This window comes from Jaculus jaculus, chromosome 14 (genome assembly GCF_020740685.1).
Source record: "Jaculus jaculus isolate mJacJac1 chromosome 14, mJacJac1.mat.Y.cur, whole genome shotgun sequence".
Taxonomy (NCBI): domain Eukaryota; kingdom Metazoa; phylum Chordata; class Mammalia; order Rodentia; family Dipodidae; genus Jaculus; species Jaculus jaculus.
Window position 1 is genome coordinate 55,088,777 of NC_059115.1, and position 16,145 is coordinate 55,104,921.

Below are 16,145 nucleotides of genomic sequence, written 5' to 3' on the forward strand. Positions count from 1 at the left end.
AATAAATGACCTCCCTCTTGGGGTGACTCGTTCCTTGGGTGACTCCCACTTCTTATCTTGGGAGGCTAAGCACGGAGCTGCTGGTTAGCTCACATTTGGAATGGTTCATGCTTCAAAGGCAAGCGAGGCTATTTACTCAGGTTCATTCATTATACACTAACAACTGATTTCCTTTGGAGATCTGGGGGCATTTTCATTTGAATGATTTCTCCAAATGTGATTCTATTTCTTGAGGCATTCCGTGAAACTCCCATCAAGCAAAGTACTCTGGAAATGAGGTTTTCCAGATAACTGAAGGCAAATCATTTGCATTTGGTCCAAGATGAAAATCTATGCAAAATGTTTCATCAGACTTTCTTGCCATAGCAAGTACAGAGCAATGAGCATAGTTGTGATGTGTCGCTGCAAGTGCACAGAAGAACTATTCATTCATTTGCCAAATTCATTCACATATTCTATGCATACTTCAATTTCTTTCTTTATTTGAAAGAGAGAGGCAGAGAGAGAGAGCGAGAGAGAGAATAGGTATGCCAGCGCCTCCAGCCACTGCAAACAATGTCCAGACACATATGCCCCCTTGTGAATCTGGCTTATGTGGGTACTGGGGAATTGAACCTGGGTCCTTAGGCTTCACAGGCAAATACCTTAACCACTAAGCCATCTCTCCAGTCCTCTACAAATATATATATTTTTAATATTTTATTTATTTGAGAGAGAGAGAGGCAGACAGTGAATGGGTGCACCAGGGCCTCTAGCCACTGCAAATGAACTCCAGACACATGCGCCACCTTGTGCCTCTGGCTTACATGGGTCCTGGGGAATGGAACCTGGGTCCTTTGGCTTTACAGGCAAATACCTTAACTGCTAAACCATCTCTCCAGTCCTACAGAAATACTTTTTGTTTTTACCACTGGGTGTTGGTCTAGACACAGTAGTAGAAAGGCAGATCATTCAATGCTGGCAAAACAAAACAAAACAGAACAATGAAAAACAAACAAACAAACAAACTTTAACAAAACCTGTGTATCATCTACAACAAAACTACTTGACAAATACATGAGCCTAGATAAGATATTCATGTCCTGAAATTCAGTTTCTTGTCAGAAAAATGGAGTCTAAAGCCGGGCGTGGTGGCACACGCCTTTAATCCCAGCACTCGGGAGGCAGAGGTAGGAGGATCACCGTGAGTTCGAGGCCACCCTGAGACTCCATAGTAAATTCCAGGTCAGCCTGAGCTAGAGTGAGACTCTACCTTGAAAAACAAAAAAACAAAAAAACAAAAAACAAAAAACAAAAAAAAAAAAAAAGAAAAATGGAGTCTAATAATGGCAATATTTACCTTTCTAAAGATTTTTGACAATTACAGAGAGCAAAAGCCCTGTAAAGACTGAATTTTAAAAATATTTATTTATTTATTTGCAAGCAGAGAGAGATAGAGGGAAGAGAGATAGAACAAGAGAATGGGTGTGCCAGGGCCTCCAGCTGCTGCCAACAAACTCCAGACACATGTGTCACTACATCTGGCTTTACGTGGGCACTGGGGGATCAAACCTTGGTCGTTCAGCTTTGCAGGCAAGCACCTTAGCTGCTAAGCCATCTCTTCACTCCCAAGACTGAGCTTTTCTACAAAGTACTACATCATTCAGTGCCTGAGAAACATACATTGCTTCTTGAAAATGGCCCTGAATGATCCACATATTGGGCCATCGTCAAAGACCATTTTGAGGCTGATACTATTTTATTAAAAACATTTATTTTGGGGCTGGAGAGATGGCTTAGCAGTTAAGGCTCTTGCTTGCAAAGCCAAAGGATCCAGCTTTGACTCCCCAGGACCCACGTAAAGCCAGATGCATAAAGTGGCTCATGTGTCTGGAGTTCATTTGCAGTGGCTAGAGGCCCCGTTGTGTCCATTCTCCCTTACCTCTTTTTCTCTCTTTCTCTCAAATAAATAAAATAAAATAAATTTTATTTTAAATGTTTAAAAATACTTTACTTATTTATTTAGTTATTTTGGTTTTTTTTGAGGTAGGGTCGCACTCGATCCCAGCCTGACCTGGAATTCACTATGGAGTCTCAGGGTGGCCCGAAAACTCACAGTGATCCTCCTACCTCTGCCTCCCGAGTGCTGGGATTAAAGGCCTGTGCCACCACGCCCGGCAACATTTAGTTTTGTAATTGACTTTTTTTTTTTTTAATATTTTTTATTTATTTATTTATTTGAGAGCGACAGACAGAGAGAGAAAGACAGGTAGAGGGAGAGAGAGAGAATGGGCGCGCCAGGGCTTCCAGCCACTGCAACCGAACTCCAGACGCGTGCGCCCCCTTGTGCATCTGGCTAAGGTGGGACCTGGGGAACTGAGCCTCGAACCGGGGTCCTTAGTCTTCACAGGCAAGCGCTTAACCGCTAAGCCATCTCTCCAGCCCTGTAATTGACTTTTAAGATTTCTCAACATCAGTTGGAACAGTAAATACATGTGGATGCACAGATCTAATAGGACAGAAGAACTAGAGAAAAGGCCACAGTTCCCTGGCCCTATCCCCCTCCAGCCTCTCTGCAGAGACCCCTGGGAGCCATATCCCTCTACTTCTCACCTTCCTCTTGTATCAGCATCACCCTCTTCTCCCAGTTATCTGTGCGTGTTTATTCCGCACAGGTGCACGTATGTGCCCACGCATGGGTACGTGGGTGTGTATGTGCATGGAGAGGCCAGAGGACAACCTGAGGCATCATTTCTCAGGAATATTGTCCACCTTTTTTATTTTATTTTTTATTTTGATGGGGTTCCTCTTTGGCCTAGAGTTTACCAATTGGCTAGACTGGCTGACTAGCAAGTCCCAGAGATCTGTCTGTTTCTGCATCTATAGTGCTGGGATTACAAATATGCCACCACACCTACTTTATTATTATTAATATTTTTATTTTGACAATTTCCATAATTATAGACAATAAACCATTGTAATTCCCTGCCCCCTCATTTTCTCCTTCACAGCTCCACTCTCCATCATATCCCCTCCACCCTCAATCAGCCCCTCTTTTGTTTTAATGTCATCATCTTTTCCTTCTATTAGGAGGGTCTTGTGTAGGTAGCATCAGGCACTGCGAAGTCATGGGTATCCAGGTCATTTTGTGTCTGGAGGAGCACGTTGTAAGGAGTCCTACCCTTCCTTTGGCTCTTACATTCTTTCCACCACCTCGCCTTGGAAGGTGTGATAGAGATAGTTCAGTGCAGAGCACTCCTCTGTCACTTCTTCTCAGCACTATGATGACTTTTGAGTCATCCCTGAGGTCATTGCCATCTGAAAAGAGAAGCTTTGCTAAGCAAAAGTGAGAGCAGCATTAATATTGGGTACAAACATCAAAAGAAGTGCTTATTGGGCAGTTTGGTGAACATAATATACACATTTAGCCAGACACCGGAAGTCATTACACCCGTAGGGCTCATGACTTCCCCTGTCATAGGTTTTAGTATCAGGCACGTATTCTGTCCTGTGGAGCAGGCCTCCAGTCCAATTAGAGATCAGATGGTTTCCCCCATAACAGACATGTCACTGCGCCCACAATTTTTTTTAATTGACTTCTGGGGATGGAACTCAGGTCCTCATGCTTGCAAGGCCAGCGCTGTACTGACTGAGTGACCTTCCCAGCCAGAGAAATTGCTTATTGTCTAGATAGACATTGTTTGCTTTAAAAAGAAAGCCTCAATAGGTACATAGTCTCTTGTGTTCAGCATCTGTCCTCCAAACATTCAGCATAGGAGACAAGTTTGGTTAATCCCTCTAGCGAGCTGGCTTGTAGACAACTGAAGTTTGACTGTGTTTGGCATCTTCAAGAAGTGTGTTTGGCATCTTCAAGAAGTGTGTTTGGCATCTTCAAGAAGTGTGTTTGGCATCTTCAAGAAGTGTGTAGCACCTCCTCATGCTTACCTACTCCCAGCGTCTCTTGCATCTGTAAACCATTGTCGAATAGAAAGATTTCAAATTTTAGCATAATCTGTGTATGTTGAGTCTTTAAACATAATGTCACCATTGCTGGATGCAGCCAAGAAGTTAAAAGTTAAAAGCTTCCTTTGTTTTCTGTTACCTTTTCTCTCTAGGTTCTTCCAGGAGGCCACACGGTCCCCTGGGCCTTTGGAATGCAGACACTGTAGCCCGGAAGCTCTTTCTCTCACAATTTGGAGCTTGATCACAGCAAGGAAAGAGCTTTTCATTCCAGGGCTGAGAAACTATGCCTGAACCAAGCTGAAGAAGCAACCTGATCAGGGCATTCTTTTGCTTGTGAGTTGATGTACCAATGTCTAGTGGGTGCAGGGGGGTCAGAATGAAAGAATGATCTGGTAAGACACTTAATCAACTATGAAGAAAGACTAAAGTGGATTAAAAAAAAAAAAGACAACAGCATAATTTTAGTCAATTGATTCCAGCTTTTCATTTGTCACACTGTTACCAGACCTGTCAACACGAAACAAAGTAAACGGAGCAATTTGTGTCTTCTCTTCTAGAAAGACCGTGCACGCGTGCGTGTGTGTGTGTGTGTGTGTGTGTGTGTGTTCGTACCTGTCAGGTGTACAGAGCTGGCATTCCAGAGGACAGGAAAGTAGGTACGGTAGCTAGGTTGGAAAATAGAGGAGGCAATATAGTTTCACGATTAAGAACTTGACCCTGGTGTGATGAAAGCCACTAAGGTCTCTGAGTCACCCAGTGGGTCTTCATCTTTAGAGTTGGGTGGCCATTCACTGAGACAGGTGTAGAAACTGTTTAGCACACAATAAGACTATAAAAGTAGGGATTCTGGGCTGGAGAGATGGCTTAGCGGTTAAGCGCTTGCCTGTGAAGCCTAAGGACCCCGGTTCGAGGCTCGGTTCCCCAGGTCCCACGTTAGCCAGATGCACAAGGGGGCACACGCATCTGGAGTTCGTTTGCAGAGGCTGGAAGCCCTGGCGAGCCCATTTTCTCTCTCTCCCTCTATCTGTCTTTCTCTCTGTGCCTGTCGCTCTCAAATAAAAAAAAAAAATTAAAAAAAAGTAGGGATTCTAGCTATTATTTTTAAAAATACTATTTATTTATTTGACAGAGAAAGAGGGAGGGAGGGAGGGAGAGAGAGAGAATGGGCCCACCAGGGCCTCCAGCCACTGCAAATGAACTCCAGATGTGTGAGCCCCCTTGTGTAGCTGGCTAACGTGGGTCCTGGGGAATCGAACTAGGGTCCTTTGGCTTTACAGGCAAACGCTTTAACCGCTAAGCCACCCATCCAGCCCTAGCTATTATTTTTAATTCCAACACAATTGCCAAGGACAAATAAGTCTATATCCCGAGCCCCTGGGCCACTTAGATTAGCCCTGTACACAGAAGCTGGCTGGTTGGGAATTGCTTAGCCTTGGTTTGAACATTGTCAGATCTTCTATAGTTGGTTCTTATTGTGGCCGGAAGAGGGCAGTGTTGCTTCACCCAAATCCCAGTGCTGTTTTCTCAGCAGCCCTGTACTTCTGTTCCATTCCTGGCTCTGCTGGGGTGGCAGTTTAATTTTTTAAGGTGGGGTGTGTGTGTGTGTGTGTGTGTGTGTGTGTGTGTGTTAGGGGGCAAAACTTTTGTTTGTAATAAGACATCTGCAGAAAAAAATTGGAACGTGACAAATTGTTTAGATTCTATGAAATCATGGAAAAATTGCATATGAAAATTTAAAAATAGACTGGACAAAGAAAATGCATTCAGATGAACTTGATGAAGGTTCTACATGGAAAAGCATTGCCTGAAAAATCAGAGTGAACTTTGGTATTTGTGCAAATGTTCTGCATCAGAAGTGTCCTGGAAAAGATACAGTAGAAAGAGCCGGTGAGGGGAGAGCGATGGCTTAGCGGTTAAGGCACTTGCCTGCAAAGCTAAAGGACCCAGCTTCTATTCACCAGGACCCACGTAAGCCAGATGTATAGGGTGGCACATGTGTCTGGAGTTCCCTTACAGTGGCCGATGACCCTGGCATTGCCCATTCTCTCTCTCCCTTCCTTCCTCCCTCTTTCTCTCTCTCTCAAATAAATAAAAATATTAAAAGAATTGGCGAGTCCTGGGGGATGCCAGGGCTGTTCCCCCCTCCTGTGGCCAACCTCAGAGCCTGTTGAAAACACAGAACAAGGAGAAAGCAATGTCGCCTCTCACTGGCTCCTTCTGCCCATTTGTTCTGTCATGCCCTCTCAGTCAGTGGGTCATAAGGAGGCAATAATGGGTTGATTTATAAACCTTGCATTAAAAAAAAATCTCAGTGGAGCAGGACGAGTCCTCAACCCAGGCGGGTGGCCTGTGCATCGGGCTGCTCTTCCAGTCTAATGGCCTAATTGGGGTGACAGAAACTGAGCTCCTATGTCTGTGTTCTTTTCCCTTCTCCCCTCTCAAATTTCCCGACCTAAGACTTCTTTCCAGGGCCTCAGAGTTATGAGGAAACATGCTCAAGTCTGCTGATGGTGAGCCAAACCTGCACACTGTAAACTCATACTGGGAGACACTATGGAGCTGAGGAGTCGTTCCAGGTACATTGTTCCAAGTGTTGATAGGATGTGCAGATAATCGTTATCAGATGAGCGAGGGATCAATAGGATGAATGAAACCACAACATCTCATATGCGTGTGGATATGGAAGATGTAATAACTATTTGAGTATACGTAGGTTTTCAAAGTTACCATTTCCTTTGGATAGTTCAATATTATCAAATATCACCAGAGAAGAAAATAGGCAAATCTTCTTTCTTTTAGCTTTTAGAGGTAGCTTATTAAAAACAAGCTTGGGGGCTGGAGATATGGCTTAGCGGTTAAGCGCTTGCCTGTGAAGCCTAAGGACCCAGGTTCAAGGCTCGGTTCTCCAAGTCCCACGTTAGCCAGATGCACAAGGGGGCGCACACGTCTGGAGTTCGTTTGCAGAGGCTGGAAGCCCTGGCATGCCCATTCTCTGTCTCCCTCTATCTGTCTTTTTCTCTGTGTCTGTCGCTCTCAAATAATAAAAATAAATAAATAAATAAATAAATTTAAAAAAATATTTTAAAAAAACAAGCTTGGGGGCTGGAGAGATGGCTTAGCGGTTAAGCGCTTGCCTGTGAAGCTTAAGAATCCCGGTTTGAGGCTCGGTTCCCCAGGTCCCACGTTAGCCAGATGCACAAGGGGGCGCACACGTCTGGAGTTCGTTTGCAGAGGCTGGAAGCCCTGGTGTGCCCATTCTCTCTCTCCCTCTATCTGTCTTTCTCTCTGTGTTTGTCGCTCTCAAATAAATAAATAAATAAATTTTAAAAAATTTTTTAAAAAAAGCTTGGGCTGGAGAGATGGATTAATGGTTAGGCACTTGCCTGTGAAGTCTAAGGACCCCAGTTAGAGGCTTGATTCCCCAGGACCCATGTTAGCCAGATGTACAAGGGGGCGCATGCGTCTGGAGTTCATTTGCAGTGGCTGGAGGCCCTGGCGTGCCCATTCTCTCTCTCTCTGTCTCTTTTTCTCTCTCTGTCACTCTCAAATAAATAAATAAAAATGAACAATGTATTTTGAAGAGCTTTAAAATTTCTCCTGAGGCTAAAGGAAATTTGTAAATGCATATATATATATATATATATATATATATATATATATATATCTTCTTGTTTATCTTATATCTTCAATACCGTGAAGAGGAACACTTATGGGAATGTAACACAATTGTCAGTGTCTCTGCCCTTTCATTTCCTGCATCCAAGCAAGTACTTTAACCACTGAGCTATATCTCCAGTCCCTCATTTTCTTTCTTTCTTTTTTTTTTTTTAACTTTATTTTTATTTATTTGTTTGGGAGAGAGAGAGAGAGAATGGGCACGCCAGGGCCTCCAGCCACTGCAAATGAACTCCAGATGCATTTGCCCCCTTGTGCATCTGGCTTATGTGGGTCCTGGAGAATCGAACTGAGGTCCTTAGGCTTTGCAGACAAACTCCTTAACCTCTAAGCCATCTCCGCAGCCCTAGACCCTCATTTTCTATATTCAGTGAATGCTAACTTGCAGCCTCAGGTTTCAGAACTGCCCGAGGCTGAGCTGTGTGCACTGAGTAAGTCTGTCTCACAGACTGCCATAAAAATCCTTTAAATATTCATTCAAAGGTGCAAACTCTTGGACCACAAAGGTCCCTTCTTCTGGTCCCGTCTTCGTGCCCAGACCTGCTCAGAGGTCTTGGCATCTCGCCCTAGAAGCAAAGTACACAGGCCAAACAAAACCTTTACTTTTCATTGCTTGAAACAACGGTCAATTCTTAAAAGTAATTGCCTAGAACAAATTAAAAGTTGAGATCCAGGAGCCTTGGGGCACTGAAAAGATTATGGAAAACAGGAGGGGAAATGGTTCAAGGCTTCCCTTGGCTGTGGAAGACCACATCTCAGAGGCCTGGCGCAATTCAGATAGGAGAGAGAGTGATCTCCTCATGCTAACCCTGCAAGCGCTTCAGGGCAGGCAAGCCCACGGACCATATCTGCCTTGTTCGGGTGGGGCTACCTTCTTCTGAAAATGCTTCTCTTAAAAGGGTGTTTCTTAGAGCCAGGCATGGTGGCACATGCCTTTAATCCCAGCACTTGGGAGGCAGAGGTAGGAGGATCGCCGTGAGTTCAAGGCCACCCTGAGACTACAGAGTTAATTCCAGGTCAGCCTGGACCAGAGTGAGACCCTACCTCGAAAAACCAAAAAAAAAAAAAAAAAAAAAGGGTGCTTCTTTAGTTTTCCGAGGTAGGGTCTTGCTGTAGTCTAGCCTGACACACAATTCCTATGTAGTCTTAGGGTGGCCTTGAACTCACAGCGATCCTCCTACCTCTGCCTCCAGAGTGCTGGGATTTAAGATATGTGCCACCACACCCGGCTGGTGCACTTTAAAAATTTTATTATTTATTTGAGAGAGAGAGCCAGATAGAGAACGGGTACTCTAGGACCTCCAGCCACTGCAAAAGAACTCCAGACACATGTGCCACATTGTGCATCAGGCTCTACGTGCGTTCTGGGGAAGCAAACCTGGGTCCTTTTCACTCTAGCTTAGACTGACCTGGAATTCACTATGCAGTCTCAGGGTAGCCTTGAACTCATGGTAAACTTCCTACATCTGCCTCTGGAGTGCTGGGATTAAAGATGTGTGCCACCCGCTGACTCCATGGATTTGAGTTTGTACTGCACATGCTATCAGCTTCCTTCCTGACAAGGAAGCTTGGAATAAGTATGCCTAGATTATAGATCAGAGGCAGAAAATGAGCTAAGCATGCTCAAGGTCCCGAGTTCACTCCCCAACACCGCAAAAGGAATAAAACCTCCATGGGCTAGGTAAACCCATTCAAGATAGGAAGGCGCCCCTTCATCAAATGAAGATGTGAAAAGAGGAACTTTGGTAAGGATTCAAGCCACTTTTACTTGGGGCAGTTACTTGGAAGTATCCATGTGGTTGTAGGAACAGTGTTCTTTTTTTTTTTTTTTTTTTAAATATTTTAGGCCATGACTTTAATTCTAGCACTTGGGAAGCAGATGTAGGAGGATCACTGTGAGGCTGGCCTCAAACACACAGTGATCCTACCTCTGCCACCCGAGTGCTGGGATTAAAGGTGTGCATCACCACACCCAGCTAGGGTTTTTCTTCTGCTCTTCTCTACTTTCCAAATTTCAACCATGCATTCAGTTGTTTTGTAAGCAGAGGAAATAATAAATACCACTTTAAGATCCTGCCCCTAAAACCTGTAAAGATCATTGTTCTTATGGGCCCCAAAGTGGAAATAACATATGCAGCCTACAGCCCTTGGTTTGCTAGTGATGAAACTTTATAGAGTTATATCGGGACAGAGTGATGCAAACATGTCCCTCTGTGGTCCTCGGAGGCAGCCAGTATACTGTGTACCTCTTGAAATTTAAAATGCCTTTGGATGCTATTTAGAATGAGGGAGTCTTCAAGAAGAATGAGTTTCCCAGCAGTAGATCTCCTAGCAGAGGAAGCCAACATGCGCAGTCATCAGCCCTTAATGGACCAAGAAGACTTTATCATGAAATGCACCATTAAAAATCACTAGATAGGGGCTGGAGAGATGGCTTAGCAGTTTGCCTGCCAAACCTAAGGACTCCTGTTCCAATCATTCAGATCCCACCTAAGCCAGACACATGATGCAAGAGTGCAATGCCACACATGCCCACAAGGGGGTACATGCATCTGGAGTTCATTAACAGCAGCTGAAAGGCCCTGGCTTGCCCATTTTCTCTCTCTGCCTCTCTCTCTCTCTCTCAAAATAAGTAAGATTAAAAAAATCACAAGGCAAGGGCTGGAGAGATGGCTTAACAGTTAATGTGCTTGCCTGCAAAGCCTAAGGACCCAGGTTCGATCCCCCAGAACCCACATAAGCCAGATACACAGGTGGTGCATGCATCTGGAGTTTGTTTGCAGTGGCTGAAGGCCCTGGTGCATCCATTCTCTCTCTCTCTTTCTCTCTTTCACACCAGCTCTTTATCTCTCTCAATCGATAAATGAGTAAAAGTAAAATAAAAAAATATATTTTAAGCTGGGCGTGGTGGCGCACACCTTTAATCCCAGCACTCGGGAGGCAGAGGTAGGAGGATTGCCATGAGTTCAAGGCCACCCTGAGATGACAGAGTTAATTCCAGATCAGCCTGGACCAGAGTGAGACCCTACCTCGAAAAACAAAACAAACAAACAAACAAATATATATATATATATATATATATATATTTTTTTTTTTTTTTTTAAATATATTGCTTATTTATTTATTTGAGAGAGAGAAAGAGGGAGAGAGAGAGAATGGGCACACCAGGGCCTCTAGCCACTGCAAACAAACTCCAGGTGCATGCACCCCTTGTGCATCTGGCTTATGTGGGTCCTGGAGAATTGAACTGGTATCCTTTGGCTTTGCAGGCAAATGCCTTAACTGCTAAGCCATTTCTCCAGCCCCTAAAAAATATTTTTACAAAAGTCAATTATAGCAATGAGCAACTGGAATTTTGAAAATCACAGAATATATATAAGGTGGCATATATAAATGAATGTAAGGAGCAGCTGACTTTGAAAATATGACCAAACCAACTTGGATGCAATCTTATAAAAAACTGTGTAGATTTATCCCAACAAATATTTAACACAAACACAGAATTTAAAAAAAAAATAGCATAAATGCGAAAAATAAAAAAAAAAAAAAACTAAAATTAGGGCTGGAGAGATGGCTGAGCGTTTAAGGCACTTACCTGCCAAACCTAAGGACTCATGTTCTACTCTCCAAGTCCTCCATAAGCCAGACACACAAGGTGATACAAGCATGTAAGGTCACACATGAATACTAAATGGTGCACACATGGCTGGAAGCCCTGGCGTACCTATTCTCTCTCACGCACATGTCAAAAAAAAAAAAGGCCAATTGAGACCTCTTATTTTTCCTCAGTATGAAAAAATGACTTCTGACCTGTCATATGCTGATTTTTTTTTGTATGAGTGACTTGTCTTTTCCTTTTCTTTAATAAAAAGGCAATTTGTTTTTCTTTTCTTTTTTTTTTTTTTTTTTTTTTTTTTGAGGTAGGATCTCACTCTGCCCCAGGCTGACCTGAACTTAACTATGTAGTCTCTGGGTGGCCACGAACTCATGGCAATCCTTCTACCTCTGCTTCCCGAGTGCTGGGATTAAAGGCGTGTGCCACCATGCCCAGCTTGTTATTCTTTTTAAAATATTATTTGTTTATTTATTTGAGAGAGGAAGAAAGAGACAGGTATAGAGAGGCAATGGGTGCGCCAGGGCGTCTAGTCACTGCAAACTCCATATGCATGCATCACCTTGAATATCTAGCTTACATGGGTCCTGGGGAATTGAACCTAGGTCCTTAGGTTTTGCAGACAAGCGCCTTAGCCACAAAACCATCTCTCCAGTCCTTTTCTTTCTACTTTTGAAAACAAGAGGATTGCTAATAGGAGCCAGAGTCTCCCTCCCTAAGGTCCTCTCTTTGTGTGTAACGTGAGGTGGCCACTATGCTGTCCTCCTCTGGGAACAAAGGACTCATTCCCATAGCTGCTAATGGCAGAAGACATTGGGCTGTGGTCCTTTCTTTTCTTTTCTTTCTTTCTTTCTTTGTTATTATTTTGAGGTAGGGTCTCATTCTAGTCCAGGCTGACCTGGAACTCACTATGTAGTCTCAGGGTGGCCGTGAACTCACGGCGGTCCTCCTACCTCTGCCTCCCGAGTGCTGGGATTAAAGGCATGTGCCACCACGCCCAGTTGCAGTCCTTTAGAGCACCCTCTATGTGTAAAAGAGGGCCATCTTTCTAAAGGTCACAGTCCCTTGCTTAGGTTGCCTGCCTTCAGAACCTGGGGGAAGTAGCCTTATAAAAACTTGGTCTTTTTTTTTTTTTCTTTTCCATAGTCTTTATGTGTATTTATTTGAGAGAGAGAGAGAGAGAGATAATGGGCACACAGGACCTCCAGCCGCATGAGCCACCTTGTGCATCTGGCTTACGTGAGTCCTAGGGAATCAAACTTGGGTCCTTTGGCTTTGCAGGCAAGTGCCTTAACTGCTAAACCATCTCTCCAGCCTGAGCTTGGTCTTTTGTAAGGGGACAACTCTGTGGGGGTGACTTCAGCACCATGGGTCGCCATGGTGTTAGCTGAGACTGTACTGTGTCCCAGGTCAATCTCTCTCTGCCCATCCTGTTTCTTTCCTTTCCTTCCATACGTGTGTGGCCAAGAGCTGGCATCCCTGGCTGGGCACCTCTTCTCCAGCATGAGCTCGACAGGATGGACAGAGCGGCACACATTTTGCTGATCAGTTGCTTTACTTGTTGGCTGCAACCAAATACATTTCAAGAAGCAGGTTAAGGGAGAAGAGATTGATTTTGTCTCAGAGTTTGAGAAGCTACGTCCATCGTGGTGGGATGGCATAGCGGTAGTCCTATGAGTGCATCCACAGTGACAAAGCAGAGAGAAATGAATGCTGGCGAGCATTCTCTTATTTTATATTATATATTATATTTATATTAAATATATTTATATCTTTCACTTTCTCTTATTTTTCCCCCTACTTATTCAGTCTGTGGCTCCAGCCCATAGATGGTGCTGTCCACATTCAGGATGTCCATCCTCAGTGAAACCTCTCTGGAAACCCTGTCTCTCTCTCACACACACACCTAGAGCTGAACCTTCTACGTGATTCTAAATCCAGGGAAATTGGCAGTGAAGATGAACCATCACATCTTGGGTGGGCATTTGGCCCTCTGCCACATTGACGTGACTGGGCATGGTCTTGAGATTTGTACAGCAAGTAACACAAGGAAAGGGAGCTACGGCCTCTTCCTCACACAGACTGGGGAAGTGGATGAAGGAACAAAGACAGCCGTTCTGGAATACCAGCAGGGACACATGCCCAAGTTTGGGTTGGGCTCCGGGACCCTGCAGGAGGCAGGTTGGCAGCTGCTTGGCCCACTCTTTGGTCTAATCCCCCTGAGCTGTCCAGTCCCTGGTACCATGATTGCATGGTGTTAATTAAATCATTCTCATTAATTCAGCTCGAGTGTAAATTAGGAACGAATGAAGACAGATTAGGTCTGAAGGCAGCTAATACATTTAACCCCATGCTGCTGATTTTGCAGCCTAACAAAATAACATTGTTAAGAGAGATAACAAGGCCAAAAGCCTTGGGCACAGCATCATTAATAGTATTAAAAAAAATGAGACCTTGGTTTGGTGTCACAAGGCCGAAGCAAAGACGGTTTCCCAGGGGCTTGCAGGACTGGCCTGACACGGGGAACAAAGTACAGTGAAGACCCAGCAGCATTTCCTGAGTTGCCGGTGACTCAGATGTCTGCTATGTCTATTGACGTTTGGTTAATCACAGGCCTGTTAAGAAGTTTCTTCCTGCACCGGTACCAGACTCACCTTTTCTTCCTGTGAACAAGGATGATAAGCATTACCTTTATGACTGGCCGAGAGGTGCTGCAGAAATGTTACCATTTGAAAGTGCTATGACCAAATAACTCCACAGGCTTGCAGCTCACTTTCTGCCTTGAGAGAGAAACCGGCCAATGGCCTAACAATTCTTCCCACACTGGCTCTAGCAAACCAAATGCAGTTTGCACACATTCCCAAAATGTAACTTTAGTTCCTATAGACATGGGCCCTTTTAGCAGGAAAATGCTTTCCAGGTTTCATAACCCGTAAACAAGTTTCTCTACCCTGTACCGCTTATCTCCCTGTAGCAGATGAAACAAATGCTTATGGTCACTGGATACATTTCAACATGTTCAGGTGGCAACTTTTGTTGTTGTTGTTTTTCTTTCCTTGAAGCACAGAAGGTGTCAACAACATTCGAAAAGATACACCAGTGGAAAACAGAACTCACAATGACGGCCCATTTCTTTCATCCTTCTTCCAGCCTTGCCTGCTCTTTGCAGAAAGAGCTGAACTTTACTAGATGTCCCCTTGGCCACGGACACTGAAGTTTCCAGCCGGGTGGTTGCAACAGAAACAGATAACTGGTCCCTAAGGTGTTGGCGTCTCATCTCAAAAATCTCCAGCCATCCCACTGAGTTCTGGATCCCTGCCTTTTTTTTTTTTTTAATTTGAGAGAGACAGACAAAGAGAGAAAGAGGCAGATATATAGAGAGAATGGACGCGCCAGGGCCTCCAGCCACTGCAGAAGAACTCCAGAAGCGCGGCGCCCCCTTGTGCATCTGGCTAACGTGGGTCCTGGGGAATAGAGCCTCGAACCGGGGTCCTTAGGCTTCACAGGCAAGCGCTTAACCGCTAAACCATCGCCCCAGACCCCCTGCCATTTCTAGGCAGCAGCAAAGCAATAGAAGGCAGTTCTAAGCAGCTTTGGTTAGTGACTAGGGCAAGAAGAGCGTGCCTGTGAACGAGAAAAAGTGCTGCCCTCTTGACAATTAAATCAATCAATTAATTAATTAGTTAAAGGCAGTAATATTTGGTCTTCAAAATCAACATGCTTGCTTAACCCAAACCCAGACACACAAAGGCTTGTGGGAAGTGTCTAGAAGGTAAGTGGGGGTCTGCCCCTCGCACCCACACCTTGCTACAAGCTGCGGAAACATTTTTTAAAAAAGATGTATGCGCAATAGCTACACGTTTCCTACCTCCCTCTTTTCAGCACCTATCTCTGGGGTCTACGGTGCTTCCATCCTTTTGCCTTTTCACAGATTTTTATCCTTCTCTCCTTGGGAACTAGGTCCTGCCTGCAAGGATTCCTCCTTGCTACCCCCCCCCCCCCCCGGGGCCCTCTCGCACCTGGTTCTTACCTTGAACGGATCGAGCCTTTCTAGCTCAGCAAAGCAGACCGGAGCCAAGATTCTACATCAAAAATTAAAATAGGAAACAGATTTTTTAAAAGGCCCCGGTGAGGCTGCTGGGTAAATGCTCACACAGGACTTAAGAGGGCACTGTCTTGCTTTCTTTGAGATGAGCAAACTTTGTCAGCGCGAACAGGAGCTGAGGGAGAATAAAGAGCCTGTCTTGGTCTCAGCCAGTCTTATGTCTGCAAGTGCCTGGTGGAGCCTCCTTACTTCTGTGCCTAGAATTTTAAGGAAAACCGGGGGGTGGTCAGGGGCTGGGGAGGACAGGGTAAACTGAGTCTGGCAGCTCGCACGCTGGACCGGCTAGGCCATGGCTAAGTGGGGCGAGTGACCCCCCCAGCCAGGCATTTCACATAGTCCGGGGGACCTCACTTTCCTCACCTGTCAAACATGGGTCTGGAACTATACAGTTAGTTTGTAGGCTTTAATCCCAAACACCGAATTAAATAACCAAACTGCGTTTTAGCTCCCAGCTCATAGATAAGCTCTTGGCAAAAGATTCACAGTGGGATTCATAAATGGCGATCGTTCACTCGAGATTAATTATTTTTTTGAGTGGCCTTCCTTTTTTTTTTTTTTTTTGCCTGACACGCGGGACATTACTTGTGTTTGTGTGTGTGTATGTGTGTGTGTGTGCGCGAGCGCTAGTCTGTTTTATATTACCTAAATAAATATCATCAAACCATAAAAACTAGGACGGGCCTGCTGTCTGGGAGTGTGACTGCGGCTTCATCACCATGGGAGGAGGTGGCGTGCTCGCTCCTTTGAGGAGTTCGCTTTGAATCAAGCGGCCCCGGCGATTGGTTGCAAAGCACGTGGTCGGCACAGGCA

General features: G+C 44.7%; 1 long non-coding RNA gene across 1 annotated transcript; it reads right to left on the reverse strand.

Moving 5' to 3' along the window:
* Nucleotides 1–3,559: 3,559 nt before the first annotated feature.
* LOC123454671 lies at nt 3,560–15,347 on the reverse strand. Its single transcript, XR_006633427.1, has 3 exons — nt 15,261–15,347; nt 13,684–13,893; nt 3,560–3,946 (listed from the first exon to the last, which is right to left on the reverse strand). It is a non-coding gene; the product is annotated as an uncharacterized LOC123454671 (long non-coding RNA).
* Between the last annotated feature and the right edge of the window lie 798 nt (nt 15,348–16,145).